This window comes from Rattus rattus, chromosome 3, assembly GCF_011064425.1.
Source record: "Rattus rattus isolate New Zealand chromosome 3, Rrattus_CSIRO_v1, whole genome shotgun sequence".
In the NCBI taxonomy this organism is placed as follows: domain Eukaryota; kingdom Metazoa; phylum Chordata; class Mammalia; order Rodentia; family Muridae; genus Rattus; species Rattus rattus.
This window is the reverse complement of record NC_046156.1, coordinates 199674823-199690472: the sequence shown is the minus strand read 5'-3', so window position 1 is coordinate 199690472 and position 15650 is coordinate 199674823. Positions and strand designations below refer to the sequence as shown.

General features: G+C 43.7%; 1 pseudogene; it reads right to left on the bottom strand.

Moving 5' to 3' along the window:
- Positions 1–1612: 1612 nt before the first annotated feature.
- LOC116896050 lies at positions 1613–9199 on the bottom strand (annotated as a pseudogene).
- Between the last annotated feature and the right edge of the window lie 6451 nt (positions 9200–15650).

Below are 15650 nucleotides of genomic sequence, written 5' to 3'. Positions count from 1 at the left end.
TCCAGGATCTAAAAGTGGAAAAAGAAGCAATAAAGAAATCACAAAGGGAGACAACCCTGGAGATAGAAAACCTAGGAAAGAGATCATGAGTCATAGATGCAAGCATCACCAACAGAACACAAGAGCTAGAAGAGAGAATCTCAGATACAGAAGATACCATAAAAAAATGCAGTCAAAAAAAATGCGAAATGCAAAAACTCCTAACCCAAAATATCTCAGAAATCCAGGACACAATGAAAAGATCAAACCTAACAATAATAGGTAGAAAAGAGAACAAAGCTTCCCAACTTAAAGGGCCAGTAAATATCTTTAACAAAATTATAGAAGAAAACTTCCTAACTCTAAAGAAAAAAATGGACCATGAACATACATCCAAATAGACTGAACCAGAAAAGAAATTCTCCCATTACATAATAATAATCAAAACACCAAATTCATAAAACAAAGAATATTAGTGTTGGTAGGAAAAAAGGTCAAGAACATATGAAGGCAGACTCCATCAGAAATGCACTGGGCATTTCACCAGAAGATCCTCAGCAGATGCTTCACAGCGGACCAAGAGAAACACAAAATGCCAGCCCAGGCCAGCCATATCCAGCAAAATTCATTTAGCATAGATGGAGAAACCAGGATATTCCATGACAAAACAGAATTGATACAATATCTTTCACACAAGTGTTAATAAATGGAAAACTACAAACACAAGGAGAAAAACAATAAAGCAATCTTTTCAACAAAACCCAGTAAGAAGATTCCACACAAATATAATTTCACCTCTAACAACTAAAATGACAGGCAGCAATAATCACTTTCTTAATATCTCAAACATTAATGGACCTAATTTCAAAAAAGACATAAAACAAACAGACTGGATACATACACAGCACTCCAGCATTTTGCTGCACACAGGAAACAAACTTCAGTGACAAAGACAGAGAAAATTACCTCAGAGCAAATGGTTCCAAGCAATAGGCTTGAGTAGCCATTCTAATATTGAATAAAATATATTTTCAACAAAAATTATCAAAAAAAAAAAAGATAAGTAAGGGCACTACATACTCACAAAGGAAAAAATTCTACCAAGATGAATTTTTTTCTTCAGCTGCTGTGTATGCGACATTCAGGTGTGGGCACTGGCCTAGAGACCCAAGAATACAAGGTGGGAGGAGCGCCTGTGGTGACAGCAGGGAGTGCACAAGGAGGAGGTGGGGGAGCTGAAGCTGTTGGGAAAGGGTGCCAGGCCAAGGCCAAAAAGTCATCTACATTGGAACCCTGGGGTCCCCACGGCCCCCAGCTCCTGCCTTGCTGGGTTCCTAATTTAGCTAGGCTGGAATTCTCTGGTCAACTTTCTACAGGAGCAAAGAACACAGAGATAATGCTGCCCTTCTGTGATAAAGTCAGAGGGTTTCCAATCCTGCATTCCTCCTTCACCCCTGGCTCAAGTAGGGCCATGAAAAATAACTGGGCTCTATTGCATGTTTCAGAGGCATTAATTTTCCCTGGTGTCCCAGCCCGCCAGCGCCACACTCTGCCCCAGAGTGAGCACTATAAGCGTTGCTGGCCTAATGGATAAGAGAGGAGAGGAGAAGGGAAAAGAAGCTCCAGAGGCCCATCAAGGTGCAGGCACTACATGTATAGTGTTGGTGAAGCCAGAGCCAGGACGCCATCCGTTCAGCACAATGACCACATCTCACTTCTTGAAGAAGCCTCGGGCCTTGCCAACATTCATGGCCAAGTTTACACGAAGGTCAACATCCTCAGCCCAGGCATCCTGTACGGCATCCTTACACAGCACAGGGAAGATGCCACGGTACAGATGGGCCTGGTCAGCGTCTGAGGATTGCAATGATAGGAGCCCTCGGACGGTACCGGGCCACTTGGTGAGCTCTCCTACCAGACTCGGTGAGCACGATAATAGTCCCACTGCAGCACTTGAAGGAGGCCTCCACAGCACCCACAGCGGCAGCTTCCCTGGGGTCTCTGGTAATGCGCTCCAAGCAGCGGAGTTCCTCGAATAACTGCAAGTGGTAGATGGCAGCCTCTACCTCTCCCGGGGGCTGCATGGGAACAGCCTCCAGAAGGTAGTCCCCTTTGGCTGTTTCTCCGGATAGCATGATGCAGTCTGCTCCACGTAGGACTACATTGGCCACATCACTGCCTTCAGCACGAGTGGGGCGTGGTTTCTTGATCACGCTCTCCAGCAATCTGTGTGGCGCAGATGACAGGCTTCCCAACTCGGTTGCAACGTCCAATCATCACCTTCTGAGCCAGGAAGACTTTCTCTCAGGAATCTCAATGCTCAGGTCACCACGAGCCACCATGATCCCATCACTGGCCTCCAAAATCTCATCAAACCTGCGCACACCTTCATGGTTCTCGATTTTGCTGATGATCTTGATGTTCTTGCCCTTCTCTCCCAGGACCTTCCTCACCTCATGCACATCGGCTGCCTTGCGGATGGAAGACATAAACACCATGTCCACATCCTGCTCCACCCCAAACTTCAGACCCTGGATGTCCTTTTCTGACACTGCGGGGAAGTCCAGAGCAGCACAGGGCAGGTTCACGCCCTTCTTGCTGCCCAAGGAGCCACTGTTCTCCACCTCCGACACCAGGTAGTCAGCACCTTTCTCCTTCTCCTGCAGTGAGATGAGCCCATCGTCCACGTAGATCTTGCTGGCCACCTACACCACCTTGCAGATGTTCTTATAGTCCAGCCACAGGATGGACTTCTCCATGTAGGCGTTGTCCAGGGTGATCTTCAGAGTGGCTTCCTTCTTCAGCTCCATTTCTGCAGGGCCGCTGCCCTTGATGAGACCAATTCAGATCTTGGGTCCCTTTGTGTCCAGAGCCACCACAACGGGAGGGTAGAGAATGGGATCAGAGCCAAAGATTTCTGTGGCTGCGTGGACATTCTTGATGGTCTCTGCATGGTACTCATGGGTTCCATGAGAGAAATTCAGCTGAGCCACATTCATCTCAGACTTAATCATCTTCAGCATCTCTACAGATCAGAAGCAGGGCCAATGGTACAAATGATGCCAGGGTTGGAGCATGATGGGCACGGAAGTCTCTTCCCCTCTTTCTCTTCTATTAGTTTGAGTGTATCTGGTTATGTGGAGATCCTTGAACCACTTGGACTTGAGCTTTGTAAAGGCAATAAGAATGGATCAATTTGCCTGCCCTACATGCTGACCTCCAGTTGAACCAGCACCATTTGTTGAAAATGCTATCTTTTTTCCACTGGATGATTTTAGCTGCTTTGTCAAAAGATCAAGTTACCAGAGATGTGTAGGTCTTCAATTCTATTCCACTGATCTACCTGCCTGTCTCTGTACCAAATACCATACAGTTTTTAATCACTATTGCTCCTTAATACAGCTTGAGGTCACAATGGTGATTTCCCCAGAAGTTCTTTTATTGTTGAGAATAGTTTTTACTATCCTGGGTGTTATTCCAAAATGAACTTGCAAATTTCCTCTTTCTAACTATATAAAGAATTGAGTTGGAATTTTGATGGGGATTGCATTGAATCTGTAGGTTGCTTTTGGTGAGATGGCCATTTTTACTATATTAATCCTGACAATCCATGAGCATGGGAGATCTTTTTATCTTCTGAGATCTTCAATTTCTTTCTTCAGAGACTTGAAGTTCTTGTCATACAGATCTTTCACTTGCTTTATTAGAGCTATATCCAAAGCATTTTATATTATCTGTGGACTACTCAACAAAATGGGAAAATCTGGAAATGGACAGTTTTCTAGACAGATACCAGGTACCAAAGTTATATCAGGATCAGATAAACTGTCTAGACAGTCCCATAACCCCTAAAGAAGTAGAAGCAGTCATTAAAAGTCTCCCAATCAAAAAGGCCAGGACCAGATGGTTTATGCCAAATTGTATCAGACTCAAAGAAGACCTAATAGCAATACTCTCAAACTATTCCGTCAAAGAAACAGAAGGAACACTACCAGTCCTGTGAAGCCACAATTATGCTTATACATAAACCAATATAAAGGTAGTGAACCATCTCAAAACCCTTATAAACTGGTTGTGAGTGGTTCGTGTCCATAGTCCCAGCTACTTGGGAGACAAGGCAGGAGTCTCAATTGAACCCTAAGTTCAAGATTAACCTGAATAATATAGTGGAATTCATCTCAAAAAAAAAAGATAAAAAACTTTTATTTTAGTTTTCCATAGAATAGGAACTGCAGACAGAGAGTCCCTGAAACTGTTCTTGAGTGAAGCTGCAGTAAGTCTCTCAAGTCAATAAGACATACAATAAACTCTCTTTGGAGCACCAGAAAGTTAATCTAAGCATTGCAATTATCGCGCCCAGTGAGCTGAGGAATACAGTTTGAAAGCAGAATTTTGATCCATATACAGATTAAATTCGACCTAATCAACACCAGGTCTGGGCTGGGCAATGGATGCACTGGCTGCGCCGAATCTTTAATAGGTAACTCCTAGGTCTAGATATTATAAAGGGCAGTAAGTCCATGTGCAGGATGCTCATACTAGACAGTAATCAGAAAGGCATCAGTGAAAACAGTACAGCCAGAGTGGGAGTGCTTTTAGAAATGGATGCCATGCAGTGTATATGGGGGAGGGAAGAATAAAACTGAGTTCACCAGTGTGAGCCAAGACTTTGAGCCTCTCACATCACTACCCAAGGCTGTTTGCTAATTGATTCAAGCTAGAAAAGGAAGATTTAGATGTGACTTTCTCCTAAGAGTCAACTGAAATCTCATTGTCTCTCACCTCCCTCTGGATGGATCTGTTCCTATCATTGGGTCAGTGCCTACTAATTGGCACAGATGTAATGAATGAAGAATTGAGGACAAGTAACCCAAAGAACATAAGCCAAGTAAGGTGAAAAGACAGTCAAAGAGGCAAGTTATTGTGGGAAAGATAGGTACTGTGGGAAATGTATCCATGGGATATGGATAACAGTAATGGCCAATATGGTGTGCCTTCACTCAAACATCATGGGCCATTTCAACTGACACAGGCAACAGAAGCCTCTCACTTATAAAAGAACTAGAAGTGCTGTCATTTCCATGAGACCACACTCTACATGTATGGTAGAGAAAGGACTGGAAAATTGCTCATCTGTCTTCTATTCTAAAACATCTCAAAATCAGCAATTAGTAGTGATCATAATCATAGCAAGTTACTGTTTGTCATATGCCAAGTAATGTATTAAGTGCACACATGCAAAATCTCAGTCTTCTCCACTGTTTTATTCTCTGCTTCCTGGAATTCAGAGACAGGAGGCTGTATTCAACTACCTTCAGAAATGTTCAAGCTTTTCCTGCTATAATTTCAGACTACAGACAGTTCTCTCCTTTGTCCTCCTCCTCCCCTATCCGACCCTGCTCTCTGTGTGTGTCTCTCTCAAAAGTCAGACAGTTCTTGGTCTGTAGGTCTGTCTTAGGCACAGAGGGATGAATGTCCTAGTCAGAAAACCACCAAGTATGCTCTGATAGGACTTCTATTGACTGATCTTGAAAGCACACAAAATGATTATATGTTTAACTTCACATTATAAAGACTTGTTTTAATTTTGGCTTAATATTTTAGCACTCCAGAGAGTCGATGCAAATCATCCTCATTATCTATACAGATAAAAGAAATACTTCTAATCAGCGATCAAGAGCTTCTGCTGCAAGCGTACAAGTGATGGAGCAGCATTGTGCGTTTCTATGGGATGTAAGGTTATCGCTCTGAAGTCATTTTCTAGGTAGCTTTTAATAGCAGTTGCTCTATAATCACGTTCCCTCATCTCCATCGGTAAGTCATATCTTAACCTGCACTATGAGTTATTTCCCCGTGATAAGAAAATGTTGTGTTATGTCAGTTTAGTGCTTTTGCCTCTAAAATCAAGAGCACATTTCTGAATAAAACCATAATGAGTCTCCTGCTTTTCTTTTATTGTCATCAACTTAAAACTAATCTTGCATTCAGCACTTCTACCTGTGCATGAGTGACAGTTCCTAGTAGAACGGTGAAGACACACGTAAACAATCAACAGGTAAGTGTCTCTGGGGAAGCCCTGCAATGTCCCCCGTTTACTCTGATGTGTCGCTTAAAATCAAATGTAAAATTACAACGAATTTAAGTTTTATGTAAGATTAGTGTAGGTAGGGCTAAATCTTTGAACAGGAGCTAAACCAAGTGTTGACTGGGATGACTGCTTTTGAAAAGTTGAACCTCCTACTTCTACACACTGTCGTTATTTGTAAGATACTCAAGAGCTTTTCAGGTTTCTCAAACTCCTTAATGTTTTGATGACCAGATTATTCTCATCTTCATTATCTCTGACTCCTAAGTAAGCTTTTGGCCTCACATTCCTTATTCTGTCACTTGTCTGCCGCTGTGTAGAAAAGAACATTGCAATAAAAATCACTAGAGGCTGGAGAGATGTTCAGCAGAGTCCTGGTGTCCATGTGCAGCCCACAGCCCCATCTATAACTCCTGTCTGGGGAAACCTGGGGCCCTCTTCTGGCCTCTGTGGGGTACTGGGTACATGCACAGGCATGCATGTAGACAAAAACACCAATACACACAAAGTAATAATTTATTTTTTAATCAGTAGAACTTTGGGTGAGGGGAATATATAGGTATTGGCTTTGAGTATTTGATGTCTTATCAAATGTATAAAGTATTTAGAAAATAATTTTTTAGAATATACATTTGAGGGGCTGAGAGATGGCTCAGTGGTTAAGAGCACCCCACTACTCTTCCAGAGGTCCTGAGTTCAATTCCCAGCAACCACATGGTGGCTCACAAATCATCTGTAATGGGATCTGATGCTCCCCTTCTGGTGTGTCTGAAGACAGCTACAGTGTACTTTATATATAATAAATGAATAAATCTTTTAAAAAAAAAAAAGAATATACATTTGAGAGCCGACTCTGGGAAGCAAGGTTACAGATCTGGACAATTGAGAAGAAAGGAAGGCTATTCCACCCAAAGCTGGAAAGAGCTGCCTTGCCATGACTCTTGTCTAAGATCTCTGGGCTGTTTGGAGGGTATTTATAAGATTCTGTCTACTCTGGGGTCTTCGGTGAACCTTCTAAGCTTCTAACCCTCAGCCACACACAGGACCTTGAATGTCCATTGATCCAATCTACTTGACCTTTGTGTCCTTTCTGTGAAACTGGTTTTTAAAAATGTACTGCATGTATTCACTATACTATACTGTGTTACATGGGGATATTTTCTACAGTATATATTACACTATACTATACTGTCTTACATGAGGATATTTTCATACAGTATATATTATACACTATACTGTGTTACATGGGGATATTTTCTACAGTATATATTACACTATACTATACTGTCTTACATGGGGATATTTTCATACAGTATATATTACACTATACTATACTGTCTTACATGAGGATATTTTCTACAGTATACATTACCTTATACTATGCTGTCTTACATTAGGATATTTTCATATAGTATATATTACACTATAATATACTGTCTTACATGAGGATATTTTCTACAGTATATATTACACTATAATATACTGTCCTTCATGAGGATATTTTCTACAGTATATATTACACTATACTATACTGTCTTACATGGGGATATTTTCTACAGTATATATTACACTATAATATATTTTCATACAGTATATATTACACTATACTATACTGTCTTACATGGGGATATTTTCATACAGTATATATCACACATTGAGTATATTCCCTCTTATGGACATCTTTTTCCTTTCTTCCATTTCCCCTCTCCCATTAGTCCCCCTTATCCTAGACAGTCTTGCCACTAGTTTCACATATACATACATGATTTTACCTATTTGAAATATAGGAACTATTCATGAGAGAAAACATGGTATTTGTCTTCCTGAGACTGGCATAATTTTAGCATTATTTATTTTAAAACCCACTTACCAGCAAGTATATAAGTTTGTTTTCATACTGAGAACAATTTCCCATTGTGTCTCTCTATGCCACATTTCTTTCACCCATTCCTCTGTTGTTGGGCACTCTGCCCCTCTTGTGAAGAGCGCTTATGCATTAAGCACTGATGTGCAAGTATTTTCATGACCCATTGGCCTCAGTCTCCATTCCCTCTAGTTCAGCCTCTTCATTAGTACCAGTGTAGACTGGATCCTGCAACAGCAACCTAGCCAGTTCTTACTGCAGCTTATTGCTGGTTCATCACTGTGTCACACCAGCCTCAATCATTAAATATCTACACTGTCCCCTAAGGGCTACAGGAGTGAACTATAATAGGTCCCCTGACCATGCAGGACTGACAGTGTGAGAGATGTTCCATCAGGCCTGGGAACCCAGTGCATAGGTAGCAACATCTGCCAACATGAAAACAAAGACCCAATCCACTCAAAGTCCATGGCTCTTCAGAAAGGCCCTAAATGTATGGACCTTTGCATTATGGCTTCGGAAGAAGTTTCCCTTCTGGGCTAACTGTTCTGCTAACTGAGATATGTCAAGTCAGGTGTGGATTTGTGCTTGAAAGCCCACCCTGAGAAAGGCTTGGGACTGTACTCAGGTCCCAAGCATCCAGTGTAGTCACAGACTGGCTAATAAAAGTTTTCTGTTGGCCTGAACCCATGTCCAATTGGTATTCTCTGGTGGATCCCTCACAACAAAATCTAGGTCAAAATTTTTAATTACCTGTCTAGTCCTAATATAATCTACCAGTTTCATCTCCCAATAATCTTGTAACTATTAAACATATTTTTGGTCCCTGTTATGAACTGAATTGTGACCCTTGAAATTCATGTGCTAAATCTCTAATCTCCAATTCCTCAATTGTGAGTGTATTTGGAAGATAGGGACTTTAAAGGAAGATAAGGGCCTTGGTTAAGTCAAGATAAAGTCATTAAAGCAGCAGGCTCTGTATGATTCAGTCATCCTGAATCAGAGAAGAGAAGGCTTGGACACATAGGGACACAAGAGATGTAAGAACACAGTAATATCCATTCATCTACAGACAAGCGGCCACATCGGATAATCCACGGTGATGCTGACTGTAGACCAGAATCTTGAGAAATGGTTTAAATCTTGTTTAAAGCCACCTCGTATGTGGGGTTTTCATTATGGTGACCCTAGCAACAGATGCAACCTGACACCCCTCTCCCTTTTCACTGTTTACCCCACCTATCACATTCCCTCTCCGCCTTGTCCAGCATGGCTCCTGGGACTTGGATCTACTGAGGGTGAATGAAGAAAAACAGAAAAGCTGGGGTCTGGTGATCTGGGCTCAGCTGGGAAAGTTTCAGCACCCAAGAAGCTTAGCATGTTTATAGTGCAGAGTTGAACAGAGAGGCAGGGTTATTGCAGGGCCAGACAAGGAGGAGGGGTTTCTTGGTATTGTACTGGTTTGAGTAAGCATGGCCTCCATAGATTCATGTATTGAATGCCCAGCCCATAAGGAGTGGGACTACTGGGAGGTGGGACCTTGTTGGAAGAAGCATGTCACTGTGGGAGAGGGTCTTTGGGGTGATATGTGCTCAAGCTATGCCCAGTGTGGTACACAATCTCTGCCATTTCCTCGCCCCCAGGCGGCAGGGAAGTTTGTCATTCTTCCACGGTTCATGGCCACACCCATATCAACAGCACACATTTCCTCAAAGCTTCACTCGCTTCCTTCACTCCCTTCACCTCTCTCCCCTGCCCATTTACAGTTCTCATACAGTTTATCATACAGTTCTATATGAGGCCACCCTCATATGTGACTTCCTATGTTGCCTCGCCATGACCTCTCAATTCAGGCCCTTAATATTTGGTGCCTACTGTTCCTAATTTTAGTTTCCATAGTTTGTCTCCCTGAAGCCATTTTGGAAAAGTTTGCCCAGAGTTTCAGTCGTGGCTGTATAGTTAGTGGGGTTTCCTAAAGGACCTGGCCTCTGCCACCATCAATACTGGGCTCGCCACTGGGGCTCTTCTGAGATGTCCTGTTGTTGCCCTGTGTCATGGAAATCCTGCAGCTTTGGTTTGCAGGCCTGGCCCCTTTGCATACTCCAGCAGTTCACAGATGGCATACATGTTAGTAGGCCAACCTAAGGCCTGGATCTGAGTCTGGGTAGGGGCTGTGGTTTTCAACCCACCAGCTTTTTCTGTGCCTGAACCCCAAGGGCCTGCTTTGCCCAGGTAAGTGGTGGGGACAGCTCTGTTTTGTGGTAGCAGGCAAGCACCCCTGCCACCAGGGTCCTCTCTCCAGCACTGTTCTGAACCTTCAGGGCCAGCTCTACTATGCTGCCCCAGGTGAGGTGTCAGGCCCACTCTCCTAAGTGCTGGAGCCATTGAGGAGAAGGGCAAGCTCTTCTCTCACACCCTTGGGGCCAGCTCTCCCATGCTGCCCAGGCAAGGGTCAGGGTCAGCTCTTCATAGTTCTCAGGCATCAACATGGTCCAGACTGGAGATATCTGCATGGCCTTTGGTAGTAACATGGGCCATGGAAATCAACACAAACCCCTCCTGCTGCCGGGATATGTGCCCAGTCATGGCCCTCAGTGGCAATAAGGGTGGGTACCTCCTCATGGCCTCAGGCAACCCAGGCTACTCACATCGGGCTATATGTAGTGCTCAAACCATTCCACTTCTCTCCCAGCTCTCCAACACATGCATGTCCATGGTAGTGGTTTCCCTGGCAGGGGGTCCTCTCTTAGAGAGGCAACATGAAGGTTCTGCTTCTCCCTCTCCCTTCTTTCCACCACATGGTGCTTCTGGGTGTCTTCTGCCCGCCCCTGGAGGGTCTCTGGGTTTCTTCAACAGGCGCCCCCACTGCATGGGGGTAGGCAATCCTCTTACACTTAAATAATTTTTAATTGCTTAAAAAAAAGTTGTGTTTTCCTTGGGCACCGTGAATCACCTAAGTAGGTCACTCTGGAGAAGTGGCATTCATTACCTTGATTTGCTGAAAGAAACACATGCCCACATGTAGGAGAACAGTCAGCTGCAGAAATCACCCACAGGGCCAGTCAGGAAAGGAAGGGGAAGGAAGAAGGAAAGGGAAGGAAGTGCAGTCAGTGGTCTGTGTAAGGGGCTAGAATATGAACTAATATCTTTATTAATGCATTCCAGTTGTTATCACAAGCACTTCTGATGTGTTAACACATGTAATCCTCACCACACTAGATGTACTAGGAAAAGCTATTACTCACTTTAAGATGAGTGATCTGAGGAAAGGCTGAGGTAACTTAGCCCAGAGTTACAGAGCAGCTGCCAAGTGGTAGAAATATCAAAACTGGGGGTCTGGCTTTGGAACTCAGATCGGGTACTGTATGTTTTCTCTCTCTCAGCCTGTTACCTAGTTCAAAATGTATATTAAGATATTGAACGGTGTCAGCCTCATGATAGTGACTCAGGCTCCTGCTACCTACACATTTTAAAGTCAATTTGCTCACTGTGGTAGGGCAAACGGATTCTCTCTGGTAGCCAAGGAAATGCAGCAGCCCAGATGCCAACTCTAACAGAAACACATTGGTGTCTACTATCGAGTCTCTTTATTTTTCTGTCTTGGAAGGCTCTAACCATGACTGAGATGATTTTTGATAGGAGAACTATCTTGCTGCTTTGAATGATTGCATAAACCCATAGGCCCTGGTTTGCAAGGGACTTCGGATTTCTTATCTATTGTGAGCTAACGGCACTTAGCTAACAACATATGGGTTTTTTTGTTTGTTTGTTTGTTTGATTCTGCTCATGGTTTTGCTGTTGTTGTTGCTTTGTTTTTTCTGTTTACATAGTGCATGTAAAAGCCAAGAACTCTGATTTCATGCAGCTGAAGCTATAGTGTTCTCAAATCTTAAATCTTTTACCACCTAAATAAGAGGATCAGAATTGGAGGCCATGCCAAGTCAACTTGCCTGACTTCATTCAATCCACAAGTACAGCGATTGTGGTTAACTACTAAATTCCTTAGACATAGCTGTAAGTTTATATTCTTCCATTTATTACTACTTTACCAAGAGATTCTCATTTTGCTTTTGGGATAGGTTGACCTTGAAATCACCATGACTTTGAATATCTGATCCTCCTTCCACCCCCCAAGTACTGACATTACACAGTACCACAGCACCCCCATGTATGTGGTGTTGAGGTGGGTGTCAGTAAACACTCCTACCAATAACTGAGCTGTAAGCCCAGCCCTCCCAGGAGTTTTAAGGAAGACCAACAGGTGCACACTTAAGATGCTATAATGTCAATAAAGTATTTGTAAGTGGCAAAAGCAGTTGATATTTGTGTTTTCAGCACAGAATACCTTAAAGTTCCATGACATCTTGACTGTTTGTCTGAGATATGAAGTTGGGTCATGTCCTTCAAAGCTGAAGGCAGGGAAGTGATAAGGCAAGTTAAGTGGTAAGGCTAGTGGTTGAGCCTAGCCAGTCTCCTACCATCGGACAGCAGAGCTTCCCTGTCCACTTCGACCAACACAGTAACTGCTGTGAAATGAGCCAACAGAACAAACCAAAATATTCCCCCCTCTGTGTGTGTGTGTGTGTGCGTGTGTGCGTGTGTGTGTGTGTGTGTGTGTGTGTGTGTGTGTGTGTGTGTGTGTGACCTCAAAAGAAATATACTGGTGATGAAATAGTTGAAGAAAATATTGACCAAATTTCCAAGACGCGATCTCTATGCCACTAAAGATAAGTTCTCAACAGTGCAAATCCAGAGAACCCCTAGCCACACGGAGTCCTTGCTCTTTAGAAGCCAAGTAGAATAGTTTGAATGGAGCCCCTCCATCCATATACAGGGCAAGGCCTATCATCCCCACTGGAGTTGCCCCTACCCTTATTTTTCTACACTTCCCCAGAAGGGACTTAGATTCCCCTGCTCTGTCTGTTTCTTTGATAAAATGTTCCATCAGCTTGTTGCTCAGTTCAATAAATAAAGAAAAATCCAGGCAAACATAAAAACATGTGAGACCCTCGACCTAAGGCTAGACTTGCTGTTTATCTGTAGCTGTTTGTCATAGTTGTAGATTTTCACCCCACAAAATCTTCAGAATTTGCCAAGATCTGTTTGTGTAAGTGCTGCTTCACCTCGGTTAGGTTAGACACTGAGATGTGAACACTGGTTCTGGGGGGTGGGGGGGTTACCACCCTGGCCGGTGGAGGGTCCTGAACACAGATTGTCCAGACCAGTACGTTTTATACCGCTCTGATCTGAGGATCTGGTATTCAAGCAGGGCTAGTCAGCTGACTCCTTTGATCCTTGGAACCCTTGATTACAAGACATGGTGATTCTCTCTCTAACAGTGCTCTGGAGATTCAGGAAGATCACATGGAACTACTGAAAGGTACTTATTATCCTTTGTGCTCACATTCTAACCCATGTGCCTTCAGCCCTATTTCCTTAAGGTAACTAACTAAGGATCCTATCAAGTCTCAGAAGGCCAATGGAGAGTCTCCAATACACTCAGGTGAAGCCTATTCAGACATCTAGGAAGGCCCATTCATTTCTCAGCTGGAACTAGTACCACTTTAAGGAGGCTGTGTTTTCCTCAGGTGCTTTCCTCAGAGGGAGAGCAGTGCAGTGGTGGAAGAGCAACATCATTCTGTGTGGGCAGGGAGGCATGGCAGCATTCATGAGCAAACATCCTCCAAAGTGGTGTAACATACTAAGTCTATGACTGATCTGTGATTTAACCAAGGTAGGAAACTCCTTTAAGCTTCAGGGTGCTTGATCATTAGGCATGGTATTCCCCTCTCTTTTAATACTCAGGACATAGTCCTGAAAGATATAGTCTGAAAGATCTAAGTAGTGAGGGTACTTTTCCCCCCATTCTAGGGATTGAACCCAGGGCCTTGTGAGTCTCACCACTGAGCTGCACTGTCAGCTCAAAGGGTAAAGTGTGTGCTTAATGTATGCAAGGAGGTGCAGTTAAAAAAAAAACTGCTGACATGACCACTCCTTGATATGGTTAGGGGTTTTATTATAAATAAGAGAAAACAGTTGGAGACATCTGGAAGCATCTAGAGCAGAGAGAGAACAAGGTGACTGGGCAAGGCCAGGGCTATGTGTATGAGAGTGAAGGGACAATCACCAGAGATAGGGACTAGAGAACAAAGTGAAAAAGTCAGGAGCTGAAAACAGCAAACTGAGGGGAGCAAGGGTTGTTGTGGGGTGAGTAGCAGTGGGAGAGAAACCTCTGAGCTGGAAGGGAACTTTCAAATGCATAAGTATGCCATGTTCAGTTGATATCCCTGGAAGGCCTGCTTTTCTCTGAAGGGAACTGGAGGAAGAACGGATCTAAGGCAGAGAAGAGGTTGGGTGTGGTTGAAGGGAGGGGACTCTATGGTCCGAATGTATTATATGAGAGAGGAATACATTAAAACAAGGCAGAAAAGTAGAACAAGTACTTGTGCATAAAGTCTGGGAAGCCTGGGGGCTAGCGTGGGCCTTGATAGCTGGTAGGCACCTCAGCTGTATGCTAATTGGAGAGCCACATGTCCCTTTTGCTGGAGGAAAAGGAAATGACTCCCTTTGGTAGGCAAGAGCTGGCTTCACAACCACCAGAAATCCTATTAGTCCAAGTTGAGTTCATTTCTGGATGTTTCAACTGCCTTTTGGAGTATGGTAAACTGGAGGTTCCTTTGAATCTGACACTAAATGTTATGATATGCTATTGTGGCAGTGAGTAATTAATTCATGGTGTTCTTACATGTGGTATGGTAAATATTTGCATTCCATCAGCCTCTGCCTTCTGGGGACACTTCAGGTGTGGAATGCTGACAGGCATATACGTTAGCATGTTAGTGGTTCTTCTAGGCTCCACCCAATAGTTACCTAGTAACAGCCAAGTATGAGAGCCTAGCTTGCTATAAAAAGCCAGTTTGGCCTCTCCCTTGCTCTCTGACCCCTCTCTCTGTGTCCTTCTGTGTCCCCTCTCTTTCTCTGTCTCTACTCCCTTCTCAACCCCCTTCTCATGCCCCAAATAAATTTCATTTTATACTACACCCATCATATGGCTGGTGGGGGTGGGGGTGCCTCAGCACAAGGCCGCTAAGGCACCCCTCCTGACACATCATACCAAATTTTACAAACACCAATATTCTTGACCCCCTTAACTATTGCTTCTTTCCTTCAAGGAAATGGTTGGACCGTACTGCTTTAGGATGAGACCCCCTAGTGGTATCCTAGCCACTCTCCCACCGCTGTTATTTGGCCCATGGATGGTCATTTGGCCCCAGTTTAACACAGGCCTTCATTTGTACCAGAGTTTCTTTGAAGGCAGCAGGCACCTCAGTTTATACCTCTTTGCATCCTCAGCTCACGCAGTATATTATTAACTGACTTTTGTGAACTGTACCAGGTTAGTATTTTCCCCAACTTCAAGGCCACTTGAACCTTGTAAGTGGACCATCACCTGGAAAGAGAGCATGCACAGATACAATCCAGTTAACATGGGGTCATATTGGATTAGAGTGGGCTCTAAATCCAGTGCCTGCTACCCTTAAAGCAAGGAGGAATCTGGAAACAGAAGAAGAAGCAGGACAGAAGGCCAGAGTACAGTGGGGGCACCGTAGGAGTGATAGAGCTCCAATCCAAGCACCAGCAAGGATTGCTGGCCACCAGGAGGAGGCAGAGGACTCTCTACCTAGAACCTTCAGAGGAGTCACACCCCTGCCTATAAAACAC